Raw genomic sequence first — 15,283 nt, forward strand, 5'->3', positions numbered from 1 at the left:
CAGAATACCTAGTGCGTGCTCACCCACACTTTGCCTTTTGAGCAGCTGTGAGTCATGCAATTAAAAGCTGAAAGCCTGGCTGTTACTGTGTTCCAGGGTAAAGGGCGCCATTAATACTGTATACAGCATGTGGTTTACCACCAGAGGCGATGAAGGTACAGCTTGAAAGCTTCACTGTGTGCTTCATCTCCGTGTTCAGTCATGCATTTGCACACGTTATTCTTGACATATCTACCTGTTATTTTGAATTTATTGAAAAAAAAAAGAATGACGTTTTGGAAAATGGAATTATTCACTCCTGAAAAATCACATGGGGAATTCAGTTGAATGCTTTATTTAGTTTTAGCATGTAGCATAGCTTAGGGTGTTGCTTTTATCAACTAAACATATTTAATTTAATTCAGTTTTCAATTCAGTTTATTTATATAGTGCCATATCACAACAAAGTTGTCTCATGGCACTTTACAGGAACATTCACACACATAGAAAAGCCCATTAGTAAAGTTCTCTATCTGAGGAAGCAGCAGACAAGTTGAATCTTCACTTCGTCACAGTCTCCCATCCTGAGCAAGCACAAAGGAGACAGTGGAAAGGAAAAACTCCCTTTTAAAAGGAAGAACCCTCCAGCAGAACCAGGATCAGGATGAGCGGCCATCTGCTTTGACCAGCTGGATTTGAGAGGACAGGAAGGAGAGACGGACGAGCACAGAATGACAGGTTTAGATGTTGGTGCAGGTGAACCTGATAGACAAAAACACATGTTAAGGATAGAAAAATAATTACAATTACAAAACAGGTTGAGCAGAGTAAGTAAATACTGTAGCAGAGTGAATAATTGTGGTCAGTTTGTATATTTATTTAATCTAATAAGCACATTCTATATTATTTTTATGCGTTTTTATTTTTTTTTTGTTTTTAGCTTTAAGTTAAACATCTGAATCTGATCAACTTTTTACCTACTCAGTTTATTTATGTATTTTTTTTTTACTGTCTACTTATAGCCACAATGCAATACAATGTGCATAAAAATAGCACAAACAGCCAATAATAAAACATTTTATTTTGCATTCATTAACTAATTTAGCAAGCTTTCTTTTTCAAAGTTAAAAAAAAAGAAGTGTATATCATGTCCACTCATTGCAATGCACTTCATTAAATCAGCAAAACTGTTATTTGCTAAATATCTGTACTCACATGTGGATACTGTATTCTGTTCACCGATGAGAGATTTTCAAGATAGTTTATTTGAATCTTTACAGCATTGTTCCTGGTTATTGTTTTTGTCTCGACTGTGAGGATGTAGATTATTTGCAGCATACATTTTACTCTGTTTTCTTGATTAAGTACATGCATTTTAGGCAAATAAATATGGAATAATTTGCTGTTACTTTTTTGTGTTTTTACTGTAGTCTAGTGTTATTGTTGTTATTGTTGTCTGTACTTTATATGTGTGGTCTGGAACAGGTCCCTCTTGTAAATGAGTCCTCGTGGCTCATTGAGACCAGCCTGTATAATGAATGAAAAAAATAAATAAAATGTGTTGATGAAATGGAGAGACAACATGCTCGAGGATGGTTTTCAACAAATACGTAAGAGCACACTTATTTTTTTGTTTTCATTCATTGAACCTTTATTTCTGCAAGTTAGTCTCATTGAGCCTCAAGGACTCATCTAAAAGAAAGCCCTGTTTTAATAAAGAACGATGACAACAGTAGACAATTAAAAAAAGCATATAAATTGAAAAATAAATGGAAGAAAATTATATTAAAAAATGAAACAAAACAGCCACATTGTAAAGTGATGTAAAAACAACAACTAAAAACAGGAACATGTCTGCGTTGGTTTTTGCCATGAGAAATGTGATTTTTATTTTTATTCCAAAGGCCATTTCTGTTCTGTCACAAAATGTTTTCTTCTGACATTTCTCCTGAGAATGCAGAAATGAGATGCTCGGGTTTGTGAGCTTGAGAAGTGCTGCTTGGTGGATTTAGTTACTTTTGCACGGCTCCAGGATTTCTGTTTTTCCTTCGTTCAAGATGATGTGCTGAGCTAAACTCACTGGCTCCGAGGCTCCAGCCTTACTAAAAATATAGACTTGACCAATAAATAAATACACTTCCACCTTAAAAAGAAGGAACACATGCATACGTCCATAATTTTATTTCTTGTTTTTTTTTTTAATATCACTGTCCAGCTGCTCAAACTGTGAAGGAGAAATCGATTCAACATTTTTTTTCTTGTTTCTCTTGCATCCATCTTTCATTCCCTCCAGCCATACATCTCTTTTTGTTAGCAAAAACATCTCTACGCCAGTTACAAATAAGAAGCATAAATAAATCATAAATGCCTCAGATGTTACAATCATGATGCAACTGTTGTGTCTGTCTTCTCTCATCTTCTTGTCAACCGGGCACACACACACACCTACACACACACACACACACACACACACACCTACATACGCACACATACACACTGATGTTATAAAGCTTATTATGTTCAAGACATTTCAGTGGGAGTCTTGTGTCAAGTGTTTACACCACATTGCTCTGTTTTCTCTTTCACGCCAAGCTAAGTTTATTTCATCATTGATTCCTTTTATTTTACTGATAACTACAAATAAACACGGGAAAGCTAAATCCAATGATTAGTGAATGTAGGAGGAGGGGAAATAGGGTAAGTAAAGTAGAGCATGAGGGAGCTAAAGCGTTTTGTCGGAGAAGCAGACCAAATCAAAAAGCAAAAAAGATTCTCGGGAGAAAAGGAATGGCCTTGAACTATATAGTCTGTTTATAGCCTTGCTTGCTCTCATATGAGACACATCTTTGGATATCACTCCTGCAATTGTTGCAGTGAACTATCACATTGTTGCAAGTAAATAGTTGCAATGCCAGTCAGTCAAAAGCATGACCAGCTCTGTGAAGATACAGGTTTATGAGGTGCTCTTAGCTCCAACTTGACACAGTTATGTGCAGCTTAAAACAAGCTGTTCATCATCAACACATCTGAGTGGAACATAAAACTGCTGCAATGCTGACCTTTAGCAGAAGAGTAATTACTCAGATAACCCTGAAAAATACAGATAACAGTGTCATTCTGAATGCAAAACAAGTCTGCGTCTCGTGAATTATTGAGCATGTATGTTTAAGTATTAATAGCACATGTAGCGTCTGTTGTATGACATCCACAATCACAGAAATGAGAGAAGTATAAAAGTGTCAGGACCCGAAGATTTTCAAAATGCCACAAAATCCCCCGCCCCTCTCAGATATCTCTGTCACTGCTTTACGTTAGAAGTGGGTTAGTCGAGCTCTGTCTCTACTGTATCTGTTGCTCCTTTGTAGAGACTCTGTTCTGAACCACTGCCATGGCCCCAGGGCCTAGCCGTGATGGACACAAACCCATCTGACAGCTGTCTACTCATAGTCCCTAAACCTTTCCAAAGCCAGTTCCAAAAGGCTTTTAGGGTGAGGGCTCCAACATCATCGTGCAGCAATGTGATGCAGATGTAAGAACAAACAGATTCAAAAGACACCCACATGGGAGGATAGCAGGAGCGTACACAACTCCCCTGGGTGGATAATCTGCTGAGTGGTTGTCTGGATGATGCCCAGATCAGACTCTCGTATGTGTGGAGCACACATGGAGCCCATGACAGATGATTGAGTGGGAATTTTGGATCCTCTGTATTCCTTCTTGTTACCTACAGCACATGGACGAACTGGAGGCAAGGGAAGGAAGTACGAAGACAGTGGACCTGATGAGGAGGGAGGTTAACAAAACCAAGAGCAAGTGAGAAATTAAAAAAAATAAAAATAAAAAAAAACATTTCTGGAACAGAACACATGAACACATCATATCGAGAGATAAATAACCCTAACTTGTAGAATCCATGGCAATTTAATTAGACCAGTGCAGGACAATGGAACTTAATCACAATCAGATCTTGGCCATGAATATCTGTCCCCAAAACCACTGTTTTAGTATCCAGGCAGAATATTCCCTAATTATCATCTTTGTATTTTTGTGCTCAAATGAAAGGACCGTTGGTACAAAAGTCTACATTTGAAAGGTAAATAATCAATCATGAGACCATGTTGCTCTGAGAAGCCACACAATGCAGCCTGTGCCACAGCATGAAGGCAGCGGGGAATGCAAGAGATGGGATACAAAGGCTGAGGTAGTCTTAAAAAGGAAGTGTATGCTAAACAAATAGCGAAATGCTTTGCCAAGAAAAAACTCCCGATGTGTGTGGCATTGGGACAGAAGCAACATTCAGCATGTGTGTCTTTGTTTGACTGGACAACCAAGAGCTTCCATCAAGGCTGAGAGAAATAATTAGTAGTCAAGGAAACAAAACAAGAACTGGGACATCAAGCACTTAAGAGCATAAATGGAAGCATAAACTCAGAAACAATAATGGGAACGGCACAAATTGATTTGACAGTTCAACTACTTGTTGTCTACAGTTACAACAGATGTTCAGAACAGTTCAACTGCCATCAATTATCAAGACAACCATCAAACAAATGAACCATGTCATGGGTTAAAACTCTTTTTTTTCCCATTTCTACTAATTACTGGTGTAATGGTCCACATATAGATACTGCCTACATGTTTCATCATGCACCCACTGCTTTATTAAGATACAACTGAAACTTGGATGATTTTTCAGAACCACCTAGCAGCTACATTTTTATGCTTGAGATTTTAAAATCCGTTCACCTCAGTCCATCACTTTAAGTCCAAAACAGAATCATAATCTGGTTGCAGAGAGACAGCATATTCCCATGGACTGGGGAAGCAATGGTCACCTTTCACACTGCAGCTACACAGTGTGAGCTCCGCTCTGATAAAGATTAACACCAATAAAGCCACAGGACCAGACACGATGCCAAGCCAAACTCTAAAAATATGCGCTGACTAGCTAGTAGGAGTGCTCATGGATATTTTCAACTTGTCCCTGCAGCTTGCTTCAGTTCTTGTGAGCCTCAAGTCCTCCATTTGTGTGCCTGTGCCAAATAAATCAGCTGTCACCTGCCTCAATCACCATTGCCCTGTTACTCTAACTCCAGACATCATGAAGCTTTGAGAGGATCATCCTAAAGCATATACAGTGCATCATCCCTACTGGTCTGGACAGCAATCAGTTTGCCAACAGAGATAATCGACCAATTGAGGAGGCAGTCTCTGCACTTCATGCAGCACTGTGCCACCTGGAGCATCCTAACAGCTACCATATTTCAGAATGTTATTTGTGAACTTGAGCTCAAATTCATATACTATATAGCAGTTCCAGAGAAGTTGGCACTGAAGCTTCAAGACCTGGGGCTGCCTGCATCACTGTGTGTCTGGATCAGGGACTTCCTCACCAACAGGCCTTAAATGGTGAGAGTTAGAGGTTGAACACCATCATTACTGGTGCTTAACAGGCACACCGCAGGGCTGTGTGCTTAGCCCAGTTGTCTTTAATATGTTTACACACAACTGCACCAACCCACAAACACAGTTGGGAAGTTTGCAAACAACACCACAGAAGTGGATCAACGGTTGAACACCAAGAAGACAAGGAAGATTGTTCATGCTCCAACATCAGGTTCCTGGGCATCCACAGCAGTTACGACCTGACCTGGTCACTGAACACCTCCTACCTACCTACCAGGTCCCACCCACCCTGGATATCATTAAAATGTAACACACATCTCCGTCCTTAGACACTACAAACTAAAGGGTCAGTTCATCAAGAAATATAAATAACCCTCACATAGATCTACTTGCATTCTATTGTGTTTTACGGATTGATGAGGTGCCATCCACATGCAACTTCTCACAGTCGCATCTACCTCCTGAACAATGTTCACACCCAATACTGCAGACATTAAATGAGAATGATATCTGAAAGTTTGCCACAATAATTACCCACTGCACCTGTGCATAAAATATCCAGAAATAAACATTGCACTTCTTAAGGTGCAACTTATTTGCAAGGTGCAAAGAGTCAGCAGTGCAATGAAATCAAGACAAGTAAAAGTTAACACCTTTAATTGTTTGACAACAAATGTTATGTTCCATATTTGCAACTAAACATCATAAGTTCATCAAACAATATGTGTGACATGCAAAAAAAAAAAAAATCAGAACAAAGATATTTTTACACGCTCTAATTATTTGATTACATCAGTAAACAATATGTCTTTATCCGGTTGTTACATGCATCATGGTATGTTGTGAGCTAAAATCCTTGTAACTATTTTATCTCATTTGATGCATGATGGAATTTTGAACTGATGGAAAATGCTGCTCCTATTTCAAAGCACATTAATACTTTAATGTCTTAATGAAGTAATCTGTCTTTGTTTGAAATAATTTAGAAATGTAAACAGATTTATAAAGTTATTGATGTTTCCATGTTTCAGAATTTTTTTAAGTAACCTGTAATTTTACACATACAACATGAACAAATATTTTAATTATTAAAATTAACTGGCAAGCTTATGTTTTGTTATCAATTATTCAACATAAATAGTTGCACAGCCTAGTTTTGGCTCCAGTTTTTGTTAAATGATAAATGGACAGAAGAATTAACCCATCCAGGCTCTACAAAATGTGTTTGAAATAGGATATACTTTTTTTTCTTCCAAAAGTAGAAAAACTGGGTAAGAGCCTACCAGGTAAACATTAAAGTGACTACCATGTTTCAGCTGCAAATAGTTATTCAACTTTAACTCATATAATTGGTAACATTCACTCTTTGAACCACTTTGCCAGAGGAACAAAGTTTTGACATAAACTGTTAAATCAAACAAACAACCGCTGAAATTACTAAAAAAATATTTAAGATTCATCAGTAAGGCTGGATTCTTGAAAGCATCATGCCCTAAAATGTGGTCCTGAAAACTGCTGAATTTTAGTGTTAATTAAAAGTAAGATTGACAAAGAATGCAATCTAATTAGCAAATATCTACTGTGGAGATCGCTGTGATGTTTGGAACTTCAAATTATATGCATTTCTACAAGGTGATGCAATTTAAACATGTATGCAGCCTCAAGAGAAACACATCTCAGTTAGATCAATTGCAAACAGTATACTTTAGTTTGTTAGGAAGTGTGGATATTGGATTCCTGCATAATAACATTGTATGTGGTGTGATAAATCCAGATTTACACCGTGGTGCAACATCATGAAAAGCTCTGCCTAACCTCAGGGATCATTGTAATGATCTGAAGTCACTTTGTTCCGTTAGGTCTACACTTGGCTATGTTCCAGTACACAGACTAAAAAGATCAGCTGATTAACTGAATAGATTTCATGAACAAGTTTTTTTTTATTATATTTTTTTCATCTCTTGTCTTGTGGCACAAACATTTTCCAAACCAACAATGCCAGAATAAACTCGATTCATAATAAAATGGTTTGGGGAATTTTGTCATTTTTACACAGATATGAACAAAATATGAACTTGACATTTAAACACCACTTGTATTAAAACAGATTACAATATTTGAAATAAATATTACATTTTATTGACACTTACAACATTGAAAACTTTGCAAACCAGAAGTCGGTTTAGGCTGTACTTCCAGCATAACATTAAATATGGTATTTTGGCATAGGCATTGCAACAGGTATATGTGAAGGGGATGTGTCCCCCACCCTCCACATAAAAAAAGAAACATAAATCATTTGGACCCCCCTCCCACACCCCACATTTACCATGACATATTAGTTCACCCAGCACTGTTTCGATTTCTTCGTGAACAAATCCATTCCACTTAATTAATAGGAAAATACTCAAACCACTAAAAGTCCACTCCACATTCCCCTGGTTACCAACACCATCTCCACACTGCATGCATTGTTTCCTTGAGGTCATCTACCATGCCAGGGTGCCCACGGCGGGAAGAGGGTGATACATCTCTGTTTTGTTGTTGATGGGGGTGGAGGGTAAGGATACATGAGAGAAGCTGAGTGCTACATCTGTAGTATCTTCACTAAAGCATTTGTATTGAGTGCAACTAGCTTATTGCTGTTAGCTCTGACAGTTTCCGATGTGGTGGGGTTACAATGCATGAGAGAAGTGGAGCGTGCTCTATTCACACAAGGAGAGCTGTTGGTCAGGCTACTTCTTTATGTGCCGTGCTCTCTAAAATAGTAATCGAATCAAGTGTTTACTTATGTAAGTAAACGTAGGTGTTTAACAACCTGCTAAAATACACCAGAATGCAGGAAATGGCATCTACTTTATTCAAGATTTTCTGGGGGAGGACCCCCCCCCCCCACACACACACACACACACACAAACACACTGACACACACACATTTCAAATGCTTATGATGCCAATGTATTATGGTGTTGTGTATAGTATTATATCTTTAGTTTTGAAATGAAGAAAAAGAAAGGGCAAACTGCTGATTTCCATTTTGTTATTTACAGAAATTCTTAATCCAGTTCAGGATTGCATTGCTCAGCTTCTGCCTTAAAATGACGGTGTGTCTGTGTTTGATCCAAAGAAGTCCGTCTGAAGTGTCTCTTCAGTGAAACTCCTCTCTGCTCATACTTCTCCCACTAGTGCACTTTTCTCTGCTGCATTAACTTCACTAAAACCTGGAGATTGTTTTTCTTCTTGTGATTGAATACAGTTTGCACATCAGAGTTTAGTTTACTTTCAGTTTCAAGTGCCCAAGGGTGTAAGAGCTATCCGAGAACACAACAAAGTGATTCATTAAAGCAAGTACCATTTCTCCTACCATTTCGTCTTGAAAAATGCCTTCCTTTAAGCGCAGGTAAGTTCAAAGTTTGACTTTGGAATAGGGTCAAGTTGCATCTTCAAAGTCTGTAAGTGACTGGATGATTTTGCCAGTGTGCATGTGCACGTCTCTACCCAAATCTGAAACATGTGTGTTTATGGCCGAGCACTAGGCAAACAAAAGGTCTGCTGAGTGTTAGTGTTTTCTCTGAGCATTTTGGCAAACAAATAGATATGACACATGAAGCAGAGTACTCTCATGCAGAATGCATAAGCCCCGCAGGCACGCTTAAAACAAACAGTCAATGTGTCCATAGACAGACCTAATTCACCTCAGAACATCTCTCGCACACACACACATATTGTCTGACAGATTTAATTCATCCCTGCAGACAGGTGAGGCCAAATGCATCCTAAAAGGAGTAGACAAACACACGTATGCTCATAAACACACAGTAGAGCAACACCATTGAAAAGTCTGCATCCATAAAACAATGTTTCTGCTGACAACACAAAAGCATTCTCCACCCGCTCCTCCTCTCTCCCTCTCTTCCCTTGGTCTCTCCCTCCTCTCACACACTTTATCTCTGACTTGGCGAGGAAACAAGAAAATAAACAGGTAATGCAGGAACATACATATAGTCCTGTGGATGCTCATTTTGGATAAAGCAATCATGGTTGTGTCTTCAACAATATTTTACGGTAGATGTTAAGTGTTTTACGGAATCATACTTGTGTGGGTGGCCTTGCAATGGCAAAGTAGTAAGTGAAGCTGACAGAAAACATCCCACTGGAGAAGAGGGTCACGGCAATGAAACCTTGCCAGCTTGATCTTTTCTTCCCGCTTCTCGCTCCTTGCTTAAATCCCATCAGTTTGATTTAGCAAAGACAAACTACGAGACAGTGTGAGAAGAGCCAGATGGACAAAGTGATATAGATACAGATAGACACTCAAAGTGAAAACAGATAGAAGCACACAACTCTGTTCCGTGCTTCATCCATCTCTGTCCAATCCTTTTTTGTCTCTGCACTCCCAACATCTTTCTTTCATCTCACACTCTTGATCTGCTGTCGCTTCGCTTTAACTCAACAGTTTCTGTGACAAAGTCTATCTTGCACTTTTGAGAAGTACATGCACGGTTTGACATTCATTTAGGTGTATAAAACACGCTGCGTTATGGAAGGTTTGTGATCATGCAGTCGGAATGAGATGCCTCAGGAAATCTAGCCTGTGGCGTCTACCTTCTGGGTACAGACAGCTATTAGGCAAATCCAGGTAGGTGGAAGAGGGTAAGCTGGCTGAAATCCTGCAGAATAGCATTAGCATACTGAATCCACTTTAGTTATTTACTTCATCAATGGGTACATTTGATGCTACTCTTGTTTTTCGTTTTTTTTTTTCTATATGCATGTAAGGAAAGGCTAGAACAGACATAATCTTCAGGTAAGAAAATGTAGAAATATTTTGTATTTAAATAGAAACTGTGTGTCAGAACTTTAGATTCACTCTATTAGCCCAACGATGTAAAGACTTCATCAGTCCAAGGAGCCATAACAAACTCAGTCCCACAAGCAGTACACTCCCATAGTGGACCAACCAGTTTGCTGGTGATAAGATGGTTTCTGGGAACCTCCCTCGACTCCTCTGAGGCAGCCATAGCCAAAGTGGTTCAAAACATCAAAGTTAATGCTCAATAATCCAGGTAAAAAAAAAAAAATCCAACAATGTTCAGTCAAGTCATCTGGATGGTTTCTATCTTTTTTTTTTTAGACATTTCATCCTTCATCCAAAGGACTTCATCAGTTCGATGAGCCACAACAAACTAAATCCCACAAGCAGCACACTCCCATAGTGGACTAACCAGTTTCATGGTGGTCAGCAACTGATGAAGTCCTTTGGATGAAGGACAAAATGTCTCCAAAAAAAAAAAAAGGTCCAGATGAACTGGCTGATATTGGCTGATTCACTGTTGAATTTTTTACCTGGATTATTGAGCATGAGCATTGATGTTCCGGTTTTATTTACCTCTTTTAAACCCTTTAAAGCACAACAGCTTTATTCATTATTCTGAATAATTAAATATATTTCAGGGTGGTGCCTATACCATGTCCATTCCACGTGTGCTCATAAACCAATGAAGTTTATTCTTTTGAAATGACTGAGGAATACCATTGATACTCTTTTCTTTTTGTTGTGAAGGCATAGCTAAAATATAGTTTGATTAGTTCAACAATGTCACATAACAATATGGGAAACAATTTCCCTGAATGTGTCCCACAGGTGTATGGAATCAGTCAGAGAGCAACTCTAACGTCTGGACACAAACATATGTTGTTTCACTATTCCAGGCACATTGAAAACTGCTGCTGAAGGCTTCACTCTGTGTTCACTGGTGCCCAGATTGTTCTTACTGCCCACCGACAAAGGCAATAGGGCAATTATGTTGTTGCCCATGTCTATGTGAGTGTATGTGCGTTGGCATTTGTTTGTTTGTGTGTACTATAAATAATCTCATAAACCACTGGATGGAACTGATGATATTGCAAATGAAGTTAACCTCATTCAAAATGGCTGCCACAAGAAAGAGACCATAGCAAACATCCAAAACTGCTGTAACTCAATTTCACATTTAGAGTTAAACTCTGTTGTGGTAGTAGCTGGGCTTAATTTCTAATTCATACTTTGAGCTACACATAATGTGATATTTATACCCAAAGCTTTAGCATCAGTTGTTGGCTTCATCCTGTCTGTACATTTAGCACAATTTATCATACATCACTTCACATACTTTAATAAAACATTCAGGAAATAATCAACAGATGTGCATCAAAGTTCATGCATAATAATCCAAGTAAAACAATCCAACAAAAATGAAGTCAGGTCCTCTGGACAGTTTCTTTGCATACAAAGAAAATGTCCAGAGGACCTGACTTCATTTTGTTATATCTGATTAACCTTTGGAGTTACCCCATTTGAATGTGGCTACCAATCATTAATCAACCTTAGACAACACACACACACACACAAAAAAGCATGTATTATTTTGTCAAATTCACAGATAATAGGTTAAATATCTTTAAAAATCTTGTAAAAAGATCTGAAGCTCTTGACCTTGATCTCTAAATGGCTTCAAACATTTCCCTGGCAAAAACCAATGCAGACATGCTCCTGTTTTTAGTTTTCTACGTCACCTCAAAACCTCACTGTTTTTGTTTAATTTTTAATAGCATTTTATGACATTTGTTCTTCTCAATGTATACACTTTCTTTCACCATTGTCTACTGTTGTCATCGCTCTGTTAAAATCAGGACTTTCTTGTAAATGAGTCCCCGAGGCTCAATGGGACTAACCTGTAAACGTCAAGTTTGAATGAATACATCTGGTGTGGATAATGCGTGCTCTGAGTGTGAATACATCCACACATCCTGTGAAATCTCACAATATCACATGCAATTGCATGGAATACAATTTACAAGGTTTGACCAAAATGGTTAAAAGTCTTTACCACAAGATGATCTTTAGCTAAAACTCTACTCTGAAAGGCATTTGGGGGTGGGAGTTAATTAGATATTACTGTTTTGGATAAAGCTGTTGTGTGAACAAGCTTCAGGTTACTTATTGTGAAGAGCTTTGGACAATAAATATATAGGGAATGTGACAATCAACATTTGAAGAAGACTGCAGGGAAGAGAAGCAAGAGGCTGGTAAGTTAGTGCTCAGAAACATACAGAATAAACTATGCATTTAAAAACAATGTTGTGAATGCTGAATAGGCACTTACCCAATTAGTAGATAACATAACTAAAGTATAAAATGTTAAAACTAAACAGCAAAACCTACAGAGGTAGGCTAACATATTTCTGAGGTTGCTTTCATTGCATTCCCATTTTAGGAAATTATAACCAACAATACACTTCTGCTACAGGAGTCTTGTGAACTCGCTCAAATTTGTTTGCACTACTTCCCACTAAGGATAAAATCTACATAGTTCATACATCCATCCATCCATCCATCCATCCATTATCTTCCACTTATTCTGAAGTTGGGTCTCAGGGGCAGCAGCTTGAGCAGGGAGGTCCAGACATCTCTTTCCACAGCCACCTCTTCCAGCTCTTCTGGGAGGACTCCAAGGTGTTCCCATGCCAACCAAGAGACGCAGTCTCTCTAGCGTGTCCCGGGTCTTCCCCAGGGTCTCCTCCCAGTTGAACATGCCCAAAGCACCTCCCTAGGGAGGTGCCCAGGAAGCATCCTTACCAGATGCCTGAACCACCTCAACTGGCTCCTCTCGATGTGGAGGAGCAGCGGTTCTACTCCGAGTCTCTCCTGATAACTGAATTTCTCACCCTATCACTAAGGGAGAGCCCAGTGACCCCACAGAGGAAACTCATTTCAACAGCCTGTATCCACAATCACATTATTTCGCTCACTACCCAGAGTTTGTGGCCATAGGTGAGGGTAGGAACGTAGACTGACTGGTAAACAGAGAGCTTTGCCTTACAGCTCAGCTCCCTCTTCACCACAAGAGACCGGCACAGAGTCCACAATACTGCAGATGCTGCACCAATCCATCTGTCAATCTCACGCTCCATTCTTCCCACAGTTGTGAACAAAACTCTGAGATACTTGAATTCCTCCTCTTGAGGCAGAACATCACCCTCGATCCAAAGAGAGCATTTATAATTATCTTTTTGATTATAAAACAAATATTAATTTATTTATTTTTGGTACAAAAAAGAAAATGTATAAAACTGAATTTATATTTTTACTGATGTCCTGCCACACATTATTTGTGGGTGGGGATTTAATCCCCAGGAAAAATCTGTAAACTGCTTCTGCTAAGACTTAGACAAGTGATTAAAAATTATATCAGTCACAAAAAGTACTAAGTCGTTTTTAGTCTAGAGCACGGCCAGTAGCCAGCTTTTACGCCAAATGACTGGCTGCTTTCTGTTGCTCCGTACTGCAGAGGTGACAGTAGTACTGGTCTTCTCTTTTACTTCTCAGACTGTGGTAAGTGCATTTCTACACTTTAGAGCAAGTTTATTTTAGTGGATTATATATATATATATAAGGTACAGGCTGCATCGATGTTACAATAATACATTTAGTTGGTTTTGGTGATTTCCTGCAGTTGTTCATTTGTAAAGTAGAAACAAGAAAAAGGGCATGCGTTTCTGACTGTAATGTTTTACCAGCCTGCGCGAAAGCAGCTCAATGTTCTTGTTTGTGGAATCTTTGGTTTATAGTCCCGGGTATAAGATTAGCAGTGGTTAGCCATTGCTGGGGGATGTTTTGGCTAAACATAAACAGAACTTGGCTCTTGGTTTTGGTGGCTGGCACAGTTTTTCACCCAGCTCCCGTTGTGCTCACCACATTCAGAGCTCGAGGCAACGTTACGTCCTGCATCCACCTCTGCTGACCTCCCACTGAATACTTTACATTCTTTTCACACTAACTTTGCTTAGCTGGACTGTTAGCAATGTTTATTTATTTGTTTATTTATTTTGGAGAAACTGGAAGAAAAGTGTATAGTGTCCAGGCTGCAGATTCCTCATGCATTGTAAATTGGACTCTAACCTAACCATCCAAGCTCATGCTCGCCCATTTTTAGTCAACCCTGTGCATCGGCCATGTAATGTGCATGCCAGCTGAAGCTAATTGTCCTCAAAGGCTGCCATCTGTATCTGTTCAAATGAGCAGGGAGAAACCAAATCAGAGAGCGAGAAAAATGGAGCAGTAGGGGACAAGGACTGGAAAAAGAGAACAGCGTGAAAAGGTGGTAAACAATTTCATGCAAATAAAGAGTGAACAATAGGTGAGCTTCCCCCCTCCCACCCTCCCCCCAACTCTGTTGCTGTCTTTCTCTCTGAGCCAGGGCAGAGCCTTTCGACAGGGATAAAGCAGGGAGGAAGGCTTCATTTTTTTTTTTTTTTTGCAGACTATTGAATGCTCTTTGAAGCATTCCCAAAAGGTTGATTCTATTCAGAAAAAGGTTTCCTATTTCTCTGATGCTCTTCAATAATTCATCGTCCTTTTTATGGTTTGGTGTGAGCGTTGGAAGGATTACCTAAACCTGGCTGCATATGAATAATGTCATTGTAATATTCTCTATCCAAAGTACTGCATCCACAGTGCACTGGGTCCTGGAGACAGATTTAAACAAACAAACAGATCAGAACACAGTTTAGGCATCGAGCCTACAACAAAAAAGTTCAGACATCCTGGACAAGAGAAAGACAGAAAAGAAAATGTTTGGCATCAAATGCAGAACAAAAAAAAAATGTTATTTCAAGAACCGTCTATTGCACTTCATCTGTGTTTAGGTCAAACCCATTTTATGTATGCAAGTACCTGTGCACAAACAAAGAGAAATGTTAGTGTGCATTTAAATGCTACATTTTATTTCTTGTTTTGTTTTACTCTTACATGAATATGCAGAAACCATCTCCAAATGCAACAACCACTCCAGTTCCTTGCTATGAAACAGACTGAATACAATTCAGTTCACATAATCTATTCAAATACTTCAGCAGA

This window comes from Nematolebias whitei, chromosome 16 (genome assembly GCF_014905685.2).
Source record: "Nematolebias whitei isolate Nwh7 chromosome 16, NemWhi1, whole genome shotgun sequence".
Taxonomy (NCBI): Eukaryota; Metazoa; Chordata; class Actinopteri; order Cyprinodontiformes; family Rivulidae; genus Nematolebias; species Nematolebias whitei.